The 22,398-nt window shown below is 39.8% G+C and overlaps 1 pseudogene; it reads left to right on the forward strand.

The window, feature by feature from the left end:
• The first annotated feature begins 18,622 nt into the window (after nucleotides 1-18,622).
• LOC112322632 (BH3-interacting domain death agonist pseudogene) lies at nucleotides 18,623-19,452 on the forward strand (annotated as a pseudogene).
• The last annotated feature ends 2,946 nt before the right edge of the window (nucleotides 19,453-22,398 follow it).

The following is a 22,398-nucleotide window of genomic DNA, read 5'->3' on the forward strand; positions in this document are numbered from 1 at the left end:
CTAACAACATACTCAATGGGCAAAAACTAAAAGTGTTCCCCTTAAGCTCAGGAACAAGACAGGGATGTCCACTTTTGCCACTACTATTCATCATAGTACTGGAAGTTCTAGCCACGATGATCAGACAAGAAAAAGAAATAATGGATTTCCAAATTAGAAAGAGGGAAGTAAAACTGTCATTATTCACAGAAAGCATGATATTTTACAAAGAAAACTCTAAAGACTTCACGCACAAAAAAAAACTATTAGATCTAATAAATGAATTCAACAATGTATCAGGATACAAAACCAATACTCAGATGTATAAAGGGCCCATGGACAAAGCCAAAGGGGGATGGGATTCAGGGTGGGAAGTGAGGGTGGATGAGGCTGGGGAGAGTGGTGGGGGGAAATGGAGATGACTGTACTTGAACAACAATAAATAAAAAATAAAATATCCCTGAAACAAAAGCCATAAAGTTAAAGTAGGTTTAACAAAAAGAAAAAAAAAATTGATGGGATTTTAAATTTTTTGATGGCATTTTTAAGCCCAAAAATGAACTATCAGAAAGAAACTAAGAATACAATCCCGTTTACTGTTGCAACAAAAAAATAAGTTATCTAGCAATAAATTTAACGAAGGAGGTAAAAGACCTGTACTCAGAACACTATAGGACACTGAAGAAAGAAATTGAGGAAGATACAAAAAAAGTGAAAGCATATACTGTGCTCATGGATTGGGAGAGTTAACATTATTAAATTCTTTATAATACCGAAAGTAATTGATGGGCTCGATGCAATTCCTGTTATAATACCAATGGCATGTTTCACAGAACTGGAACAAATGTTCCAAATACTTATATGGTACATAAAAAGACACTAAGTAACCTAAACAAACTTGAAAAAGAAGAACAAAGTTAGAAGAATCACAATACCTGATATCAAACTATACTATAAGACCATTATAATAGAAAACAGTCTTTTTTTGTTGTTCGAGTACAGTTGTCTCCACTTCTCCCCATCATTCCTCCCCACCCCAGCCATCCACACTTCCCATCCTTGATCATACCCCCTTTGGTTTTGTCCATATGTCCTGTATACATGTTCCTTAAAACACTTCCCCCCAGATATAAAACCATGAGTTGATGGTCAATTAATATTTGACAAAGGGGACAAGAGCATAAAATGGGATAAAGACAATCTGTTCAACAAATGTTATTGGGAGAACTGAACTGTTACATGCAAAAACAGTGAAACTAGACAGCCAACTTACACCGTACACAAAAATAAGCTCAAAATGGATAAAGGACTTAAATATAAGTCACAAAACCATACAATCCTAGAAGGAAATGTAGGCAGTAAAATTTCAGATATCATGTGTAGCAATATTTTCCAATATATCTCCTAAGACAAGGGAAATAAAGAAAAAAATAAAGAATGAGACTATATAAAATTAAAGAGCTTCTGCACAGCTAAAGAAACCTTAATCAAAATGAAAAAGGAAGCCACTCTATGGGAGAATATATTTGTGAAAGATACATCAGACAATGGTGTAATCTCCAAAATATGTAAAGAACTAATACTACTCAACATCTGGAAGGCAAAAATATCCAATTAAAAATAGGCAAAGAACCTGAATAGACACTTCTCCAGACAAAATATCCAGTTGACCCTTAAACATATGAAAAAATGCTCAGCTTCACTAGCCATCAGAGAGATGCAAATTAAAACCAAAATAGATAATGTATCACTTCACACTTGCCAAAAGGGCTATCATTAATAAATCAACAAACAACACGTGCTAATGAGGTTGTGGAGGAAAGGGAACCCTAGTGCACTCTTGGTGGGAATGTAGAATGGTGCAACCATTGTGGAAAGGACTATGGTATTTCCTCAAAAATCTAAAAATAGTACTGCCTTTTGACCCAGTGATACCACTGCTGGGAATATACTTGAAGAATCCTGAAACACCAATTCAAAAGAAGATATGCACCCCCATGTTCACTGCAGCACAATTTACAAAAGCCAAGTGCTGGAAACAGTTTAAGTATGCATCAGTAGATGAGTGGATCAAAAATGGTGGTACATTTACACAATGGAATTCTACACAGCAGAAAAAAAGAAGGAATTCTTACCTTTTGTGAAAACATGGATGGAAGTAGAAACTATTATACTAAGTAAAACAAGCCAGTCAGTGAAAGACATATACTATATGATCTCATTTATCAGTGGACTATAATGAACAAAATAAGCTAATGTGCAAAAATAGAATCAGAGGCATAGAAATGTGGAACAGATTGACAGCTGTAAGAGAGGAGGATGGACTCATTCTGACTTCCGGCCAAGATGGGGGCGTAGGTAGATACACTTTGCCTCCTTGCACAACCAAAAGAAGGACAACAACAATTTTTTTTCCTTTAACTAGTCTGCTCTTTAATCTGATTTTAATCTGTTTTTTTAATTTTAATTTTTTATTGTTATTCAATTACAGTTGTGTGGCTTTTCTCCCCATCCCTCCATTCCACCCCAGCCAAACCCCCGTCCCTCCCCCACTTCCACCCTCCCCCTTGATTTTGTCCAGGTGTCCTTTATAGTAGTTCCTGTAATCCCCTCTCCTCACTGTCCCCTCCCCACTCCCCCCTGTCCATTGTTAGATTGACAACAACAAATTTAAAAACAAAAAATAATCATAATTGCCAGAAAATCAAAGGGTATGGAAGTCTGACAACCAAGGAGTTAAAGAAGAAACATTCATCCAGAATGGTAGGAGAGGTGGAGATGGGCAGATGGGCTGGAGAGAACAGGCAGCAAGGCAGTGGCTGGAGGAACAGGGTGTGTGAGGTGGTGTCTTGGTAGAGTGGGTGGTCTGGTGTTTGTGTGTGGATAAAACAGGAAGAACAACTGGGGAGTGAAACAGACTGCTCAACCCAGGGTTCCAGCATGGGGAAATAAAACCTCAAGGCCTCTGACTGAAAAAACTTGGGGGTTGAGGAGGCAGGAGAAACTCTCAGGCTCACAGGAGAGTTCATTGGAGAGACCCACAAGGTCCTAGAACATACACAAACCCACCCACCTGGGGATGAGCACCACAAGGGCCCAGCGTGCTTGTGAGTAGCCAAGTAAGTGACTGAAAACCGGCCAAGAGTTGAGCAAGCAGTATTGTTCCCTCTTGGACCCCTCCCTCAGAGGCAGCGCCACAACACAGCAACCTAGGTTGCCCCACCCTGGCAAATACCTAAGGCTCTGCCCTTTACAATATAACAGGCATGCTGAGACTATATATATATATATATAACCCAAATGAAAGAACAGATCAAAGCTCCAAAAATAGAACTAAGCAATAAAGAGATAGCCAACCCCTCAGCTGCAGAGTTCAAAACACTGGTAATAAGGATGCTCACAGAAATGGTTGAGTATGGTTGCAAAATAGAGAAAAAAATGAAGGCTATGCAAAGTGAAACAAAGGAAAATGTACAGGGAACCAACAATGAAAGGAATGAAACTGGGACTCAAATCAACAGCTTGGGTCAGAAGGAGAAATAAACATTAAACCAGAACAGAATGAAGAAACAAGAATTCAAAAAAATGAGGAGGCTTAGGAACCTCTGGGACAACTTTCAATGTTCCAACATCTAAATCATAGGGGTGCCAGAAGGAAAAGAGGAAGAGCAAGAAGTTGAAACTTATTTGAACAAATAATGAAGGAGAACTTCCCCAATCTGGCAAAGGAAATAGACTTCCAGGAAGTCCAGGAAGTCCAGGAAGCTCAGAGAGTCCCAAAGAAGTTAGACCCAAGACAGCACATACCAAGGCACATCATAATTATATTAGCCAAGATGAAAGATAAGGAGAGTATATCAAAAGCAACAAAAGGAGACAGTTACCTACAAAGGAGTTCCCACAAAAGTATTAGCTGATTTCTCAAAAGAAACTTTCAGGCAAGACGGGACTGGAAAGAAGTGTCTGAAGGTATGAAAGGCAAGGGCCTACATCCAAGATTACCCTATCCAGCAAAGCTATCATTTGGAATGGAAGGTCAGATTAAGTGCTTCCCAGATAAGGTCAAGTTAAAGGAGTTCATCATCACCAAGCCCTTATTATATGAAGAGTTAAAGGGACTTATCCAAGAAAAAGATCAAAAATATGAACAGTAAAATGACAACAAACTTATAACTATCAACAACTGAACCTAAGAAACAAAAACAAACACAAAAGTGAACTAAGCAAACAATTAGAACAGGAACAGATTCACAGAAATAGAGATCACATGGAGGGTTATCAGCAGGGAGGTGGAAGGGAGAGAATGGGGGAAAAGATACAGGGAATAAGAAGCATAATTGGTAGGCACAAAATACACAAAGGGAGGTTAAGAATGGTATAATAAATGAAGAAGCCATAGAACTTATACATATGACCCACAGACATGAACTAAGGTTGGGGAATGATGGTGGGAGGTGGGGTACAGAGCAGAGGGGAATAAAGGGGAGAAAAAATGGGACAACTGTAATACCATAATCAGTAAAATATATTTTAAAAAAGAGGGAAGAGTGGAGGTGGGCTAGTTGAAAGCAATGGTGTGGAGATTGACTGTGGGACTCAGGTAGATGGGGACCAAGGGGAAATATTGGGACCACTGTAATAGCACAAGCAATAAAACATTTACAAAATAAAAGATAAAGATCATGAATGGAAAGAAAAAAAAAAACAGGAATATTAGAAAGTGACTTCCCACGCTAAAAGAATAATTCAGAAAAGACCTGAGAAGACCTTAAGTTTCTACCTCAGGCAGATCCTTGGCACAGCCTACAACAATTAGTAAAATAAAGACAATAAACACAAGCAACAATAAAAACCAGAAAACCCTGAGGAAGGGGGAAGAATGTGGTTTACAAAATTGCCACATCATTAGGTTCAAATACCCAGTTTTCAACAACAACAATAAAATGACAAGATACAAAAAGAAACAGATAAGTCTAGTTCATTCAAAGGGGGAAAAATAAGTAAACCAACAGAGATGGGGCCAGGGCTGGAAGGCCATGAGAGCTCCACTTTTTGGGGACAAGTGTGGGCACTGAGGCTGTGATTCCACCTGTAGGGGACCCCTGGCTGCCACTCCACCCAGGGATGGCCCTCTGGTGTAGGAAGACACTGAGGAGGCCCAGAGGGACTTAAGGGCAGGGGCAGAGGCCAAGTACCCTCCTTCGGGGGCATCAGCTGTCCCTCAGTGTTCATAACCTGGTGAGCCCAAAGAGGCTCCAAGCCTGGGCAGGACAGATGGACTGCAGTCCCCAAATATTAGGGACCCAGTTGAATGCAATTTGGTCATATGTTCCCTGATTGATAATAGTTGCTGGGCAACCTGGCCACTGGGGAAGGTGGGGGAGCCACAGCCCTAGCTGAGTTTGACTTCATTGATCATAGCCGGGACACCAGAATGGCCCCCACCACAGTGCTGGCCAGGGGTCCTCACAGGCCCTCCACCACAAAAAGGGCTAGAATTGCAGCTGCCTACCATGCCTGCCTTCCTTGTCCTTCTGCTACAGGAAGATTGAGTCAGAGGGAGTACCATTTGCCCATAAAAGGAGGGGCCTTGGCCTCTGGGTGACAGTGCCCTCAAAGATGACACTGGGAATGATGACACATGGGTCTGTGGTTCCATAGGGATTTTAAGGAAACAGAGGAGCAGCTATAAGAAAATGGAAGAATAAATGGTGAAATTTGTGGCACCAACCTGCATGTGGCAAACATCACTCATGAGAACTTATCTCATTGTAATTTGCATTCAGCAATACCTGTTCCTGAAAATGAAAACCTCCCATCTGGAAGGAATAGTGCATCAGATGGCAAAATCAACAAAACCAGTAGAACAATGGATGCTATAACTTAATTTGTCAGAGTATGCTTACAAAAGAACACAGAATAGTAAACAAAGGATATTTTATTTATGGGGTTATCTCCATTTTCCTGCTTGTAACATGAGGAAGATAATAGCATCATCTCATTGGACTGTGGTGAGGGCAAACATGTAGCACAGCTCCTGGCACATATAACAGTGGTGGGCAAGGGGCTTTGGGAAGTGCTCCACCCTGAGAGCAGGTTAAAAGATACACCACTGTAGAGAATTTAAAAGCAATAATAAAATTCACTAGAAGTCAGTCTGCTTTTTATTAACGCCATGTAAAATAACACGCTCCTGCCCATGAGGACAATCTATTTCCCAGAGGTGACACCTCCTTTCTTACACCTCCTTTCTTACACTTACAGCATTCTTAAAAGCAAAAGACATAAAATTTGGACTTACAAAATAGAAGATATCCAAAAAAGACAAAACATACTTCTTTACTAAGTTCTAACTGCAAGGCAAAGTGATATAGTTTATCTTAAGAAAAGTCAGCAGGTGTAAAATAAATGGAGATAAGACCATAGAATTCATTGTCAATAACACATGAGCTTTTCATGGACTCCTAAGATAACCAGGCATATTCCTCCAAAATTCTAGGAATAGCTATCAAAAGCAGGAAGAAGAAATTAGGGTTTCTGGAAACAGAGATAGAAGCCCCAGTGACGGGTGAAGCTGGAAGGGCACAAGTGAGGGGAAAGGTGACATTTTTCTTTGAAGAAGCAAAAAATGGTTTTCTTTTTTCTTTCCTTTTCTTCTTCTTTCCTTCCTTCCTCCCTCCTTCCATCCCTCCCTCCCTCTCTTCCTTCCTTCCTTCATTTCTTTCTTTTCTTTCTTTCTATCTTTCTTTCTTCTTTCTTTCTTTCTTTCTTTCTTTCTTTCTTTCTTTCTTTCTTTCTCTCTCTTTCTTCTTTCTTTCTTTCTTTCTTTCTTTCTTTCTTTCTTTCTTTCTTTCTTTCTTTCTTTCTTTCTTCCTTCCTTCCTTCCTTCCTTCCTTCCTTCCTTCCTTCCTTCCTTCCTTCCTTCCTTCTCCGTTGTCCTTATCTTCATCTTCTTCAATAGAGTTAAGTGATAACAGTCTGTAGAAACCATTTTCAGGACAATTTATTTTTCTGTCAATGATTGAAAACTTGTTTTCTATACTGTTAGCAGTTACTGGATTCAAGGACACCAGAACTTTATAACTTTGTAATATGTTTAGAAGGGAAATCAGTATCAAATTGCTAATATTTAGAATAAGTTTGTTTTAGATACTGAGACATAAGTAAATGGTGCCATGATGAGTATGCAACTGGTACAGATAATTTCTTTCACCAACCACTCCCTTTGCTACCTTAGTAATTCTTTTTTTAAAGATTTTATTTTATTTCATTTTATTTTTAGAGAGGGGGAGGGAGAGAAGGAGAGAAACATCAATGTGTGGTTGCCTCTCGTGCACCCCCTGCTGGGGACTTGGCCTGCAACCCAGGCATGTGCCCTAGAGTGGGAATCGAACTGATGACCCTTTGTTTCGCAGGTCGGCACTCAATCCACTGAGCCATACCAGTTAGGGCAACTTCCTTCCTACTACTTAGAAAAATCAATTCCCCCATAGCTCTGGGTCTTCCATATATTATAAATGTTTTCTTGCCCCATTTGGACATAACTGATGAGGAAGGATCCATAACCCCACAGATACCAGGTTAGAATCTAGGCCTAGAGAAGTTTAATAAGTGAAATCGCAGAACTGGGGTAGGGACAGCTATTCCTTCCCTGGGAGTTCTCAGGTAGGAAGCTGGTTCCTTGGAGTGAGGTAGGAATGCACAGAGAAGCAGAGCCGAGTGACCCCATAGGGCCTTGCAGAACTGGAATACCGATTTTGGGAACTCTTTCCAATTCTTGCTCTGTTGATATCCTCCTTTGCTTCCTGTCCTTTGGTTTTATGAAATAAACATGTTTCTTTCCAATTAGCAGCCTGATTTTCCTTTAGCTAACTTGACTTGGTTTCTGATCTTTTGAAGGGTGAGGTGAGGAGAGATGTGGGCAAACAAATGATTATAGAACAACAAATATTTTCCCTCATTCTACTGGTAAGGATGGCCAGACAATGTTAAAGAGTCCATCACTTTCATGATGCAGCATTGCAATTCTATCTGAACTTCACATGTGATTCAGAGTGCATATTTACAGGTGATAGGGGATGGACATCAAACGAGGATTTTATCCTCCTTGTAAACACTGCAAAAATGAAATTATAAGCTGCATGTAAGCCATTCCCAGAATCACCCTGTGAGATGAGAGAACTGGCTCTAAGAAAGCAATAAAATTTGCTCATGGTCATATATCTACAAAGGGGCCCAATGAGAGCTTGAAGGCAGGGGTGACAGTGACTTCTTAAATACCTGAGACAGCACAGCCTCATATCAGCATGGAAGCCTGAGCTGTGGTGCTGGAGCCATGCCAGGAGTCCAAGGCCCTGTGCTTCACTGTGGGGAGGTTTCAGGGTCCCTGTGGGAGAACTACAAGTGGTCTCTGCAAGGGTAGGAAATAAACGTTCAGGGACCTTAGGACTGTGGCTGCTTCCTAACTAGTACAGAAGTATCACAGGATTTTAGCCATCCTTATTATATCCATTCTGGTACCTGAATATGCACCATGCCTGAATGTGGCTTGTGACTTCAAGTCAAGCCTATTTCTACAGCACAGAATTAAATAATGTGCTCTTCCAAGATCAGTCTTACTATGTTATTGAAATAAAATAGTCACTTGACTCACAAAAGATTCAAGCACTTGCCTTTCATGGGAAGTGTGCTTAATTTATAAGTCTTGGTCACCCTTAAACTGAAGAGTGGAGAGTAGGGAGGATGGCAGGTGCTATACATAGGAAGGCTCAGTGGCATTTCTGGTCTGGAGTCACAGAAGCCATTGCCTTGGCCTTTTAAAACACCCTACAACAGTAGCGATAAGGACACATTCTTTGATCACTGTCATGAACCAACCTAGAGTCAATATATTCTTGGATTATGTAGAGTCCCTTGCCTACCAACAGATCTAAGTAAACATTCTTTTTTTTTATCTTGGCAATCAAGGAACTGAATCTGGGATATAAGAAAACTTCATTTTGTCTGTTCTAAAATTATGCAACCAGCCATATGACAGTGTGTTTATACCAATGTGAGTGGATTGTAAAGACAGCTAGGGGATTAATATTTCTTGAGTTATGTTATGAGCCACACTTTGTATTAGAGATAGGAATACAAAGAAATGATTCAACAAGCTGCCTGATTCAGGGGAAAATCTCATAAAGAGATCATTTCAATATAATGTGGCAAATTGTAATATAAATTGGCAAAATTTTTCCTTTTATATTCACCTTTTCATGAGTTATACTTTGTACCTTAATCCCTTGTGCTCAATGGTACTTGAGCCTGGTTCTATTTCCAGAGAAAATGAAAGATAGAGGTTTGGTCCTGAAGAAGATCAGCAGGAGAGAACAATATATTTCTTCAGACAAAAGGAAAGTAATCTCAGACACAGGAAGAAGGATGTTTCTATTGACAAAAGAAGCTTGGAAGGATTCAGGAGCTCAAGCTTCCCAAGTTTACTTGAATCTTACCATGTGTTCTCTTCTCACTCACAAGATTTGTAATTACAAGAGATAAATATACCTTAGCCCTGTAATTATAACATATAAAGATTTCTTTGATCAATAATAGAAACTTTCTGGTCTCTTATCAGGATTTAGGATGAAAATTAAATCCTTCAGCTCATCATTTTCTTTATCAAAGTTCCCCAGAACATTCTGAAACAACTAACATACACCTACTTTTAACTAAAATGTTCTCTGACATCAACTACTTGGTCACTAACATCTTGCCTCCTACAGGCACTTAATCAAGGGTGACAATGGTGATAACTTAAGTAGCTACCACGTGAATGGCTTATCAGTAGCCCTTTCACTGCTGGCAGGAGGATCATCAATTACATCTAATCAGAATTTAAAAAATCAAATACTCTAAAATTAACACAGAAAAACTAAACTAAATTTGTTTCTCTGAAACACTTCTGGATAATTTCTGTTATCAGAGTTTGATCAAGGAAGAAGAACCACTATGAGAAAAAGAGAATAAAGGATATATTAGAGGGATTTTACTCTAAAAAACTGTAAGACCTAGTTAAGACATATGAAAACTTGTAGCTTTCTGAATCTGGTTGTTCTTCTGATTCACTACAGGTGATTTGGAAAAAAAAAATAGACAAAATCAGGAAGACAGCCAAGGGGGGAGGGGAGGAGATGGAGGGATTGAAGAAAATGGACATCGACATGGACAACAGTGTGGTGATTGCAGGGAGGAGGTGGGTAAAAGGGGACTAAGTGGTAATGAAAAAATACAATAAAAAAGTTTTTAAAAAATCAACTGAACTAGTAGCTTTATTTATAACTCTAAAACTGGAAGCAACCTTCAATAGGTGAATGGGTAAAAAGCTATGGTACATCCATACAATAGTATATTATTAAACAGTAAAAAGAAATAAACTATCAAGTCATGGATGAATCTTAAATTCCTATTAATAAGTAAAAGAAATCAGCCTAAAGGCTATGTATTATATTATTTCAATTATATGATTTTCTAGAAAAAGAAAACCCTAGAGGTGGTAGAAAGATCAGTGAGGGAGAGAGGACAGCTGAATTGCTGAAGTACAAGGGATTGTTTTAGGCAGTAAGACTATTCTTTATGATACTGTAATAATAAAAAATGCATTTGTTAAGACTCATAGAACATTACAGAGCAAAGAACAAACCTTAATGTATGCAAACTTTACAAAATTCACTTAGGAGATTGGCTGGTGCCAGTAGGGAATTCAGACTATGACAAATGTATGAGACAACCTCACAAAAGTGGGTAGGAGGGCAAATATGCTGACTGAGAATCAGGCTCCCAACCATAGACAATTAGAAAAACTCTGTCTTATAGGTCTGCCTGGGAAACTTCCCTTTCTAACCCAGATTTGGTGACAGACAGTGCAGTGTAGTCTCTGGAAGGAGATGTAGTCAAGGATCCATGCCCCCATCCATCATTGATTTTACACATAGCTGCATCCCTGGCTCAGGTGTTTCTATGTAGAGGCCTTTTTATTGTGGCCTTCAGCTAAGGCCTTCCTCAGGAACCTCTAGTGAGATCTCCTTATTGGGACAGGGGGTAGAGGTAAGCCTTGGGGGCACTTTTCACCACTCTAACACAGTAGCCAGTACTTTTCCTCTTCCTCCCCTTCTCCTCTCTCTCTCCCTCATTCTGCTCCTCCCCAGGTCCACATATAGATACACATGGCTTAGTGTACACACAAATATTTTCTTGCTCTGTTAGCTGAAAGGGCCTAGAAGCAGTAGCACCCCTGTAATAATAAGCACATTTAGCACTCAGATCTTGGTTTCTAATACCATGCTCTAATAAAATGAAAAGGGGATTCTTGAAACAATGGTTGATTTTGTGACTATGACATAAAACAACAACATGAGCCTAGAGTCTTATAGTGCTCTAAAAAACCCACAATGATGAGAATATGTCAAAAGGACACACATGCCAACTAAAGGAGCTTCCAATGGCAAAAGTTGGAACAAAGTTTAAAACAAATATGCATGGATCCATGCCAACATAAATAAGTGATTGTGTAAATAACTAAATAAATCTCTCATGCAGAAGAATTTTAAATAATTTATGCAGATATTCTGCCCTCAAGAAATGGAGTATGACTCATAACTCCTTAAGTGTGGCCTGTACCTGGTGACTTTTTTTCCAAAGAATATGGTAGAAAGAAGAGGGGGGAAAAGAGTAACTTTATAGTGAAGAAACCTGAGAAACATTACCTCAGTTGGGTGCTCAAGGTCAATATCATCAGTGATGAATCATTGGTAGCACACACCTTTAATGTGATGTGATGAAAATAGAATTTCACCTGTCTTCTTCCTACCCAAAACACATAACCCCACCCTAATCATGCAAAAACTTCAGGCAAGACCCAATGGAGGGACATTCTAAGAAACATCTGACCTACTATTTCTCAAAACTGCCAAGGTAATCAAAAACAAAGTATGAGAAATTGACACAGCCAAGAAGGAGCCTAAGGAGACATAACAGCTAAATGCAGCATGGAATCCTGGATAGGATTCTGGAACATAACAGGACATTAAATAAGAACTAAGAAAATCTTCATATAGGCAGAGAATTCCAAGATGGCTGCAGAATAGGTGAGAGCTACACTCACCTGCTCCTGGCCCCAAACTGGATTTACAGCTAATTTATAGAGCAATGAACCTGGATAACCAACTGAAGTCTAGCTGAACTGAAATATCATAACCAAGGATTTAGAGAAGAAGCCATGTGGAGACTGGTAAGAAGGGCAGAGACCTGCAAAGGGCTAGCCCCCACACCTAGGTGCAGTGGCAGCTGGAGGGATATTGCAGGTGAAAAACTCCCTTCCCTAGGAGCATGAGGTCTCAACCCCATGCAGGAAGCCCAAACCCAAAACAACAGAGATAGGAAGAGGAGCCTATGCTGGGGTATCAAACTCATTTTCACTGGGGACCACATCAGCCTCGAGGTTGCTTTCAAAGGGCCGAATGTAATTTTAGGACTTTATAAATGTAACTACTCCTTAACAGTTAAGTGAGAGCTTGGTGCTGCCACCACGTAGAAACAAAGTCGGGGCTGGATAAAACAAGGTGCCAAGCCGGATTCAGCCGATGGGCCTTGTGTTTGCCACCTGTGCTACATAGCATCTGGTGGTGAAAATCAGTGGGGATTCAGTCCACCTGGGAGACCCAGACATCACCTTTGCAGGGGTGAGCACTCTTATTATCACCTACCAGCTTGGATAGTGCATTGCCTGGTCTCCGACAATTGGCGAACCTACTCTGCCATACTTGGGTCCTGTGGAGGGGTCTGCTGGCTGCAGCCAGCAGTGACTGTTGGGGACCTCTTTTTCTGGGAAAGTTCTTAGCAGTGACCTAGACAGTGACTAAACTGTGTAGCGTTGGAAAGAAAACCAATCTCCCCACCTTGAGCACCCAGATGACATCCCTCCCACCTGTTGAATCACTTGGCTGAGTTCAGCCATGCAGGGGACCAGAGTGCCATGCAGAGCTGGGACTTCCAGACCTTGTCTCCAGAAAAGCTTTTGTCTAAGAGCCAGATGGCTGGGGTCTGGAATGCGTTCATACGTTGCAGAGCAGAGGACCACTCCTACCTCCCCAACAAGTTCAGTCCACACTACCCCAGAAATGGAAAGAAGTGCTTGGTCCCCTCCTATAGACTGTAGGCACCATTTATAATGGGAGACTATTTGGATCTACTCTTCCAAGTCCTGGATACTCCACCCTGAGCTCAGTTCCATGATGAGGAAGGGAGAGTAACTCAAAGCTGGGGCATTCAAAGGATGAGTCCTTCAGAGTCTATTGTCTGGGACCAGGACAAAGTGCTAGCCCCCTCCTGTTGGCTGGGCCAGCATCACTTCCAATGAGAGATTCTTCTGATCTGTCCCCATGAGCTCAGGGCAACTGAGTCTGCTCCAACAGAGAGGATGGCTGGCTGCAACCAACCTGAACTTGAAGTAAGGCCCTCCACAGGGAACTAGAGTTGGAGTCTCTAGCAGAGACTCGAGTGCTTTGGCTCTGGAGTAGGGACAATTTCCCCCTAATTGAGTGCTTAAATGCATGATCACCTAGTAAGGAACCCACTAACCCTGTCCTCCCAACCCCAGCTGGCATGCCCTACTAAGCTTGCAAGTTGTAGAAGGGGCTGTGGTTTGTGTTCAGCCAGGTCCTACTCCACAGCCTTTCTTTGGAAGGCTCTGGAGGGAAACAAAGCAACTTCATAGGGAGGAGAGTAGCTGACAAGTGGAAGTAGGCCTCAGGGAGCCTCAGTCCTTTTACAGATTCATTCCCAGCTGCCAGCTGGAGAAAGCCAATGCTTATACACAGTGTGGCCTCTCCCCCACACACCTAACCCCAGTTGATGCAGTCACAAAAAGTAAACAGAGTAGTAGATCCGGACAGGTAACCCAAAGCTGATTACTCAATATTTGACATTAACCTTACCTGAACCATTCCCAAGTGGACCCAGAACCAACACAACTACTGGTGAGCTTCAGACCACACCAGAGCTCAACCCAACTATCCACACAAGTTGCACATCCAGAGAAGAATTCCAGCAGGTACCAGATCCTGCTGGGAAAAACTCCACCTTGAAGGACAGCCCCCGCATAGTGTCTCATACACACTGATTGAGGTTTACACTTATAAGTCAACCAGCCTGAAGGGTTAACTCCAACCACAAAAGAGTCAAGAGCTTTCAAGACTCCACTACAATAGGAGGGTGCACATAACCCACAGAAAACATTTCTGGAAAGCAGAGCTCAGGTGATGTGAAAGACTGTGCCACTGAGCCCAACAATACACCTTCATCATAAAGCCATCATAGATATCTACCCAATACACCAAGACAAAATGGGGAGACAAAGAAATATATCCCAAATGAAAAAACAGAGAAATCCTTAGAAAAAAAATTAAATGAAATGGAAGCAACCAAGATACCAGATGCAAAGTTTAAAACCATGTTTATAAATATGCTCAAAGACCTTAGGGGAAGAATTGATGATCTCAGTGAAATAGTAAACATTAAAATATATATATATATATAGAAGCCATTAAAAAGGACCACTCAAAAATAAAGAATACAATATTTGAAATGAAGAATACACTAGAAGGAATCAACAGCAGGTTAGGTGAAGCAGAGAAATTAATCAGTGATTTAGGGGACAAGATAACAGTGAGAACCCAGGCAGAGCACCAAAAAGAAGAGAATTTTAAAAATGAGAAAAGTCTAAAGGATCTCTGGGAAAACATCAAGTGTAACAACATCCACATCATAGGGGTAACAGAAGGAGAAGACAGTGAGCAAAAAGATAACCTGTTTGAATACTGGCTAAGAATTCCCCTAACCTGGTAAAAAAAATCAGAAGTGAGAGAAGTAACACCTTAAATCAGAGAAATGCAAAGAATTATAAGAAAATACTATGAACAACTATATGTCAACAAATTGGACAACTTGGATGAGATGGATAAATTCCTGGAAATATACAAGCTTCTAAAACTCAGTCAGGAAGAATCAGAAGACCTGAATAGAGTGATTACAAATAATGAAAATGAAGCGGTACTAAAAAAAACTCCCAGCAAACAAAAATCCTGGACCAGATGGCTTCACAGGGGAATTTTACCAAATATTCAAAGAAAAACAAACACCATCCTTCTCAAACTAGTAAAAAAAAAAAAAATCAGGGGGAGGGAAGACTCCCAAGCTCCTTTTCATGTGACCTGTACTGTTCTACTTCCAAAACCAGATAAAGACACTACAAAGAAAGCAAATTATAGGCTGATATCCTTGATGAACATAGAGGCTAAAATCATCAGCAAAATATTGGCATACCAGATCCAGCAAAGCATGAATAAGGTCATGTACCATGATCAAGTGGGATTTATTCTGGGGATGCAGGTTGATACAATATTTGCAAAACAGTAAATATGATATATCACATAAACAAAATGAAAAGTAAAAATCACATGACCTAATCAATAGGTGCAGAAAAAGTATTTGATAAAATCTAGTACTGGTTTATGATTTAAAACTCTCAGCAAAGTGGGAAAAGAGAGCTCATACCTTAACATAATAAGGGCCATATATGACAAACACACAGCATACATACTCAATGTGAAAAAAACTAAAAGCACTTATCTAAGATCAGGAACAAGATAAAAATGTCCACTTTCTCTATTCTTATTCTACATGCTATTGGAAGTCCTAGCCACAGATATCAGGGAAAAAAAGAAGAAATAAAAGCATCCAAATTGGAAAGGAGGAATTAAAAACTGTCATTATTCACAGATGACATGATATTGTACATAGAAAACCCTAAAAAACAGGTGGCAAACACAGGGCCCGTGGGCCAAGTCTGGCCTTCCACCTTGTTTTATACGGCCTGGCACCTTGTGTCTACCTGGCAGCAGTGCTGACCTCTTGCATAACTGTTAAGGAAGTTAAATTTATACAGTCCTAAAATTACATTTGACCCTTTGAAGATAACTGAGAGGCTGATGTGGTCCCTGGTGAAAATGACTTTGACACCCCTGCCCTAAAGACTTCACACAAAAACCCTACTAGATCTAAGAAATGAATTTGGCAAAGTGGCAGGATACAAAATTAATATTCAGAAATCAGTGGCATTTTTATACATCAATGATGTAGTATCAGAAAGAAAAATTAAGAAACCAATCCCATTTACTATCACAACAAAAACAAAAAAATAAGGTACCGTAAATAAATTTAACCAAGGAAGTAAAAGACCTGTATTTGGAAAATTAAGGGACATTGAAGAAAGAAATTAGGGATGATATAAAAAAGTGGAAGAATATACCATTTTCATGGATTGGAAGAATTACCATAATTAAAATGTCTGCACTACCCAAAGCAATTTATAGATTCAACACAATTCCTAATTGAAATGCCAGTGGCATATTGCACAGATCCAGAACAAATATTCCAAAAACTCATCGGGAAACAAAAAAAAAAAGACCCCAAATAACCTCAGCAATCTTAAGAAAGAATAAAGTTGGAGGAGTCACAATACCTGATATCAAACTATACTACAAGTCCATAATAATCAATATGGTCTGGGACTGGAATAAGAACTGGCACATAGATCAATGGAACAGAATAAAGAGCCCAGAAATAACCAACACCTCTATGGTCAATTAATATTTGACAAAGGAGGCAAGAGCATACAATAGAATAAAGACAGTCTCTACCATAAATGGTGTTGGGAAAATTGGGCAGGTAAATGCAAAAAAAAGAAAAAAAGAAAAGAAAAAGAAACTAGACTATTAACTTATACTATACACAAGAATAGACTCAAAATGAAAAAGAAAGACTTAAATGTAAGTCATGAAACCATAAAAATCCTAGAAGAAAAGATACACTGTAAAATCTCAGACATTTCTTGTAGCAATATTTTTTTTGAAAAGGAAAGGAATTGTTTATTTAAAAGTTACACAAACTTAGAGTAATAACTTAATGTCTTCAATAAGATACTAAATTCCTTTAGAATACCCACAGATGCACAGTCCTTCCCTCTCCCTGTGCCCAGTCTGGGGAGAGGGAAGGACTGTGCATCTAGACAGAATTAAAAATTGGACTCTTGTAGCAATATTTTTGCCAATATATCTCTCAGGGCAAGGGAAATAAAGGAAAAAATATACAAATGGGACTACAAAAAACGAAAATCTCCTGCACAGCTAAAGAAACCATCAACAAAATGAAAAGAGACCTTACTGTATGAGAGAATATATTTGCTAATGATACATCTGATAAGGGTTTAATCTCCAAAATATATACAGAACTTTTAGAACTCAACTCCAGGAAGACAAACAATCCAATTTAAAAAATGGGCAAAGGACCTGAACAGATACTTTTCCATAGGGGACAAACAGAGGGCTCATACGCCTATGAAAAGTGTTCAATGTCACTAGCAATCAGAGAGTTGCAAATTAAACCACATTATATCACCTCGCACCTGCCAGAATGGCTATCATTAATAAATCAACAAGGAACAAATGCTGGCAAGGCTGTGGAGAAGAAGGAACCCTAGTGCATTGTGTGTGGGAATGTAGACTGGTACAGCCACCATGGAAAACAATATGGAGTGTCCTCACAAAATTAAAAATGGAACTGTCTCTTAACCCAGCAGTGCCACTTCTGGGAATATATCCTAAGAATCCTGAAACACTAATTTGAAAACATATCTTCACCCCTGTGTTCATTCCAACATTATTTACAATAGCCAAGATCTGGAAGCAACCCCAGTGCCCATCAGTAGATGAGTGGATAGAAAAGCTGTGGTACATTTACATAATGGAATACTACTCAGCCATAAAAAGAAAGAAATATCATCCTTTGGGACAGACCTGGAGATTATTATGCTAAGTGAAACAAGCCAGTCAGAGAAAGAAAAGTACATAATCTTACTTATATGTAGAATCTAATGAACAAAATAAACTGACAAAATAGAAACAGAGGCATGGAAAAGACTGACAGCTATCAGAGGGGATGGATGAGAGGGAAATGAATGAAAGAAGGTGAAGGGACTAGCCAAAAATCTATATACATAACTCAGACAGAAACAATAGCATGGTGATAGCCAGAGGAAAAGGAGGTGGGGGTTAGGTGGAGGTAGGCAAATCCAGGAAAATGGGGGTGGAAAGAGACTTTATTTGGTCTATGGGCACAGGAGGCAGTGTGCAGATGATGTTTTATTGAGTTGTACACATAAAACCTGTATGGTTTTATGAACAAATGTCACCCCAAAAATTCAATTAAAATAATAATATGTTAATATTGGTTCATTAGTTGTGGCAAATATACCATACTAATATTGAGTTGTTAATAATAGGGAAAACTGAGTGTGGAATATATGGAAACTCTGTATTATCTTAATACATTTTTCTACAAATACAAAACTATTAAATAAACCAAGGTTTATCTTAAAATTGGGAGGCAGGACCAGGGTGTAGGCAGGACACAGTGCGTGGGGTCTGTGGGGTAGGAGATAGAAGAAATCTTTTGGAGGCAGAGCTGCATATGTGCCCTACACCTGGGCCCTCTACTTCCTTCTCAGACTCCAAAGATACCCTGTTGCCCTCTTGCCCTCCCAAGGCTGATGGGGCTGAGTAGCTGGCCAGACCTGGCTTTTGGCTCCTGCACCCTCCTAGGGGTCTGCAAGGAGCTGTAAGCTCCAGGAGCCCCTGCCGGTAGTGTGTGGTGCCTGCCACCAGCCCAGCCCTCCAGGTGGCTGACTTGGATACCTGAAAGCCCAGTCTAGCTGCCTGTGCCAGGGATGCCAAGGTCAGCAATGGTCAGGGTGAGTGCATCGCAGACTTGCTGGTGTTTGGCTTTCTCCAAAACTGCTCCAAGTATAATTCCCACAAAGAACTGAATGTGTTGGGCCATAACCTGCTTGTGACAGCTTAGTTGTGGAAAGACCATGACCATGAACTGCAGACAGATGGCAACTGGTGTAGCCACTTCATCCTGAAAAGCTAGAAGACAGATTCTGAGTGTCAAGAGAAAATCATCCAGAGGATTGTCGGGTAATTCACCCAGATGGGGGACAAGAAGGACTGCAGCATCCCCTCAAGACAGGTGAATAACCAGCAATGGAGTTTATGAATGTGAACCCATCAGAGGAAGACAGAAGGGAGTGCCTCCCTAATGCCCTGGAGGACTTATCCTAAGGGCATGGAGGAGGAGAAGGACATGCTAATGTTTACCATGCTATTAGTCAAAACGGTAGTTAATCACACACCATTCTTGCTCTGTGATGTCTTTCTCACAACAGTGTAGTTTATTAACCAGAACCTACTCACCTATATGAGAAACCTAGAAATAAGATGGGCTGAATGGATGACTGCAAAAGCTTGTTTGGTTAAAACTTGTTATGGTGACAGCAGTATAGCTGCCTCCAATGGAGATGGAACTATGACCGTTTAAACAAAGTTCTTACAGAAAATAGGCAAAGGATAATAACTATTTATTTCTCACTATTTTAAAGGTGATGTTTTAAGTTGGTGACTCAATTAGAATTCTCTACATTAACACGTTTGAATGAAAATGTCAACTTGCACATATTTGAACAAGCTTCATACCATTTTCTAAATTCATCTACACATTGTGCCTGTATCTTATTTCAGCTGTGTAGGTCCTTATTTGAAAGTTAATTTAAAAGCAGACTATAATGCAGAAGAAAAAAAAAACACTTAATGTTTCTTGATTAAAAAAAACCCATTTATTGTTTATTAAAGTGCAACCTTAAGGCATAGCCTTACAGTAGACAGTGTCACATGTGAGGAGAACGAGGATTGGAGAAGGTATGCACATACTTCTTTTAAATGAAAAATTCCTCACAGAACAGGGAACATCTTAGTACTAAGGAAATAACCCTTCCCCTGTTGGGAGGTGGGGGTGAGTGGGGTGGGGGAAAGTGGTGACTGTAAAATGGAGACAACTGTACTTGAACAATAATAAATAAATAAATAAATAAATAAATACTAAATAAGTAACTTATTATACTTTTCAAAAAATATTAAGAAAGTAATAGCTTTCTGTTTAAGCACCAGATGGCAAAGGAGGTTCTGTACTAAAGTTCTGTACTTAAACACAAGATAATCAAGCCTACGAACATGTTTGACTTTTTATCAGTGTCATCTTGCTTGCCTTTATCAGTGTCAAGAAAAACCATGGGCACTCTGATTGGTGTTGTTCAGTTGGTTGGTCTTCATGCCACAAATTGAAAGGTCACCAGTTATATTCCCTGTCAAGGCACATTCCTGGGATGCAGGTTTGGTCCCTGGTTGGGATGAGTACTAGACGCAACCGATCCATGTTTCTTCCCTCCTCTTTCTCCCTTCCTTCCCTCCTCTCTAAAAATAAATAAATAAAATCTTTATTCCCTGTTAATATCTTTTGTTAATTTGTGTTTTTTTTTCTTGTTGTTCAAGTACAGCTGTCTCCATTTTCCTGCCACCACTTTCCCATACCGCACCCACCAACACCTCCCACCCTCAATCCTTCCCCCCTTTGGCTTTGTCCATGAGTTCCTTGTACATGTTCCTTGATGAACCTTCCCTTTCTTTCCCCTGTTATCTCCCTTCTACTCCCCTCTGGTTACTGTCAGTTTGTTCTTTATGTCAATGTCTCTGGTTATATTTTGCTTGCTTATTTGTTTTGTTGATTAGTTTCCACCTATAGGTGAGATCGTATGGTATTTTTCTCTCTCCACCTACTTTATTTCACTTAGCACGATGCTCTTCAGTTCCATCCATGCTGTTGTGAAGGGTAGGAGTTCCTTCTTTCTTTCTACTGCATAGAATTCCATTGTGTAAATGTACCATAGTTTGTTGATCCATTCATTTACTGATGAGCACTTAGGTTGCTTCCAGCACTTGGACATGCCAGTGAAAATGGCCATCATAAACAAATCAACAAACAAGAAATGCAGGTGAGGTTGCTGAGAAAAAGGAATCCTAATACATTGTTGATGGTAATGCAGACTAGTGTAGACACTGGAAAACAGTATGGAATTTCCTCAGAAAACTAAAAATGGAACTTCCTTTTGACCCAGCAATTCCACTGCTGGGAGTATACCCTGAGAATCCTGAAACACCAATTCAAAAGAACATATGCACCACAATTTTCATAGCAGCACAATTTACAATAGCCAAATACTGGAAGCAACCTATGTGCCCATAAGTAAATGAGTTGATCAAAAAACTGTGGTACATTTACACAATGGAATACTATGCAGCAAAAAGAAAGAAGGAGCTCCTACCCTTTGCAACAGTGTGGATGGAACTGGAGATCATTATGCTAAGTGAAATAAGCCAGGTGGTGAGGGACAAATACCATATGATCTCACCTTTAACTGGAATGTAATCAATAAAAGAAAAAAGCAAGCAAAATATAACCAGAGACATTGAAGTTAAGAACAATCTAACAATAGCCAGAGGGGACTGGGGAGGGGGTAGTGGGGAGAGGGGTTTACCAGAGCTATTATAAAGGACACATGGACAAAATCAAGGGGGAGGGTGGAGGTGGGGGACAGAGGTGGGTTTGGTGAGGGTGGGGTGGAGGGATGGGGAGAAAATGCAGACAACTGTAATTGAATAACAATAAAAATTAAAAAGAAATAAAAATAAAGTATTCTTCTCCCTCAACAAAAAAAAAAACAAAACTATGGTACATTTACACAATGGATTTCTATGCCGCAGAAAGAAAAAAAGGAGCTCCTACCCTTTGGGACAGCATGGATGGAACTGGAAAGCATTATGCTAAGCGAAATAAGCCAGGTGGTGAAAGACAAATACCATATGATCTCACCTTTAACAGGAACCTAATCAACAAAACAAACAAACAAGCAAAATATAACCAAAGGCACTGAAATTAAGTACAGGCTGACAGTGACAAGAGGGAAGAGGGGAGAAAGGAGGGAATTTCAGGGGAAAAGGATGAAGGGTTTGTAGGAACAATTATAAAGGACACAAGGACAACAATGGGGGGTGGTGAAAACAGGAGGGGGTGGAAATGGGAGAGATGTGGGGAGGGCTGGGGGTTAGGCTAGGGTGGGGGAAAAGGCAGATAATAGTACTTGAACAACAATAAAATAAGAGAAAAAAAAGTTTATTTGTTGAAACTCAAAAACACAGAAGGCATACAGAGCAGTAATTTCTGATATTAAAATATGTTCAAAATATTGTTGTAACTTCAATTGAAATGTTTGCTGCTAGTATAGAAACACATTTGATATTTTTTCCTTTTTAAATTTAATTATTGGTCAGATGAATTAGTATTTAATATACTAGGTAAGTCATCTGATTTTTTAAAGTGATTCATAATTCTTAACATAGTCACTTTATTTGAGGCAATTAAAGAATGTATAAC

The sequence above is a fragment of the Desmodus rotundus genome, chromosome 10, assembly GCF_022682495.2.
Source record: "Desmodus rotundus isolate HL8 chromosome 10, HLdesRot8A.1, whole genome shotgun sequence".
Taxonomy (NCBI): Eukaryota; Metazoa; Chordata; class Mammalia; order Chiroptera; family Phyllostomidae; genus Desmodus; species Desmodus rotundus.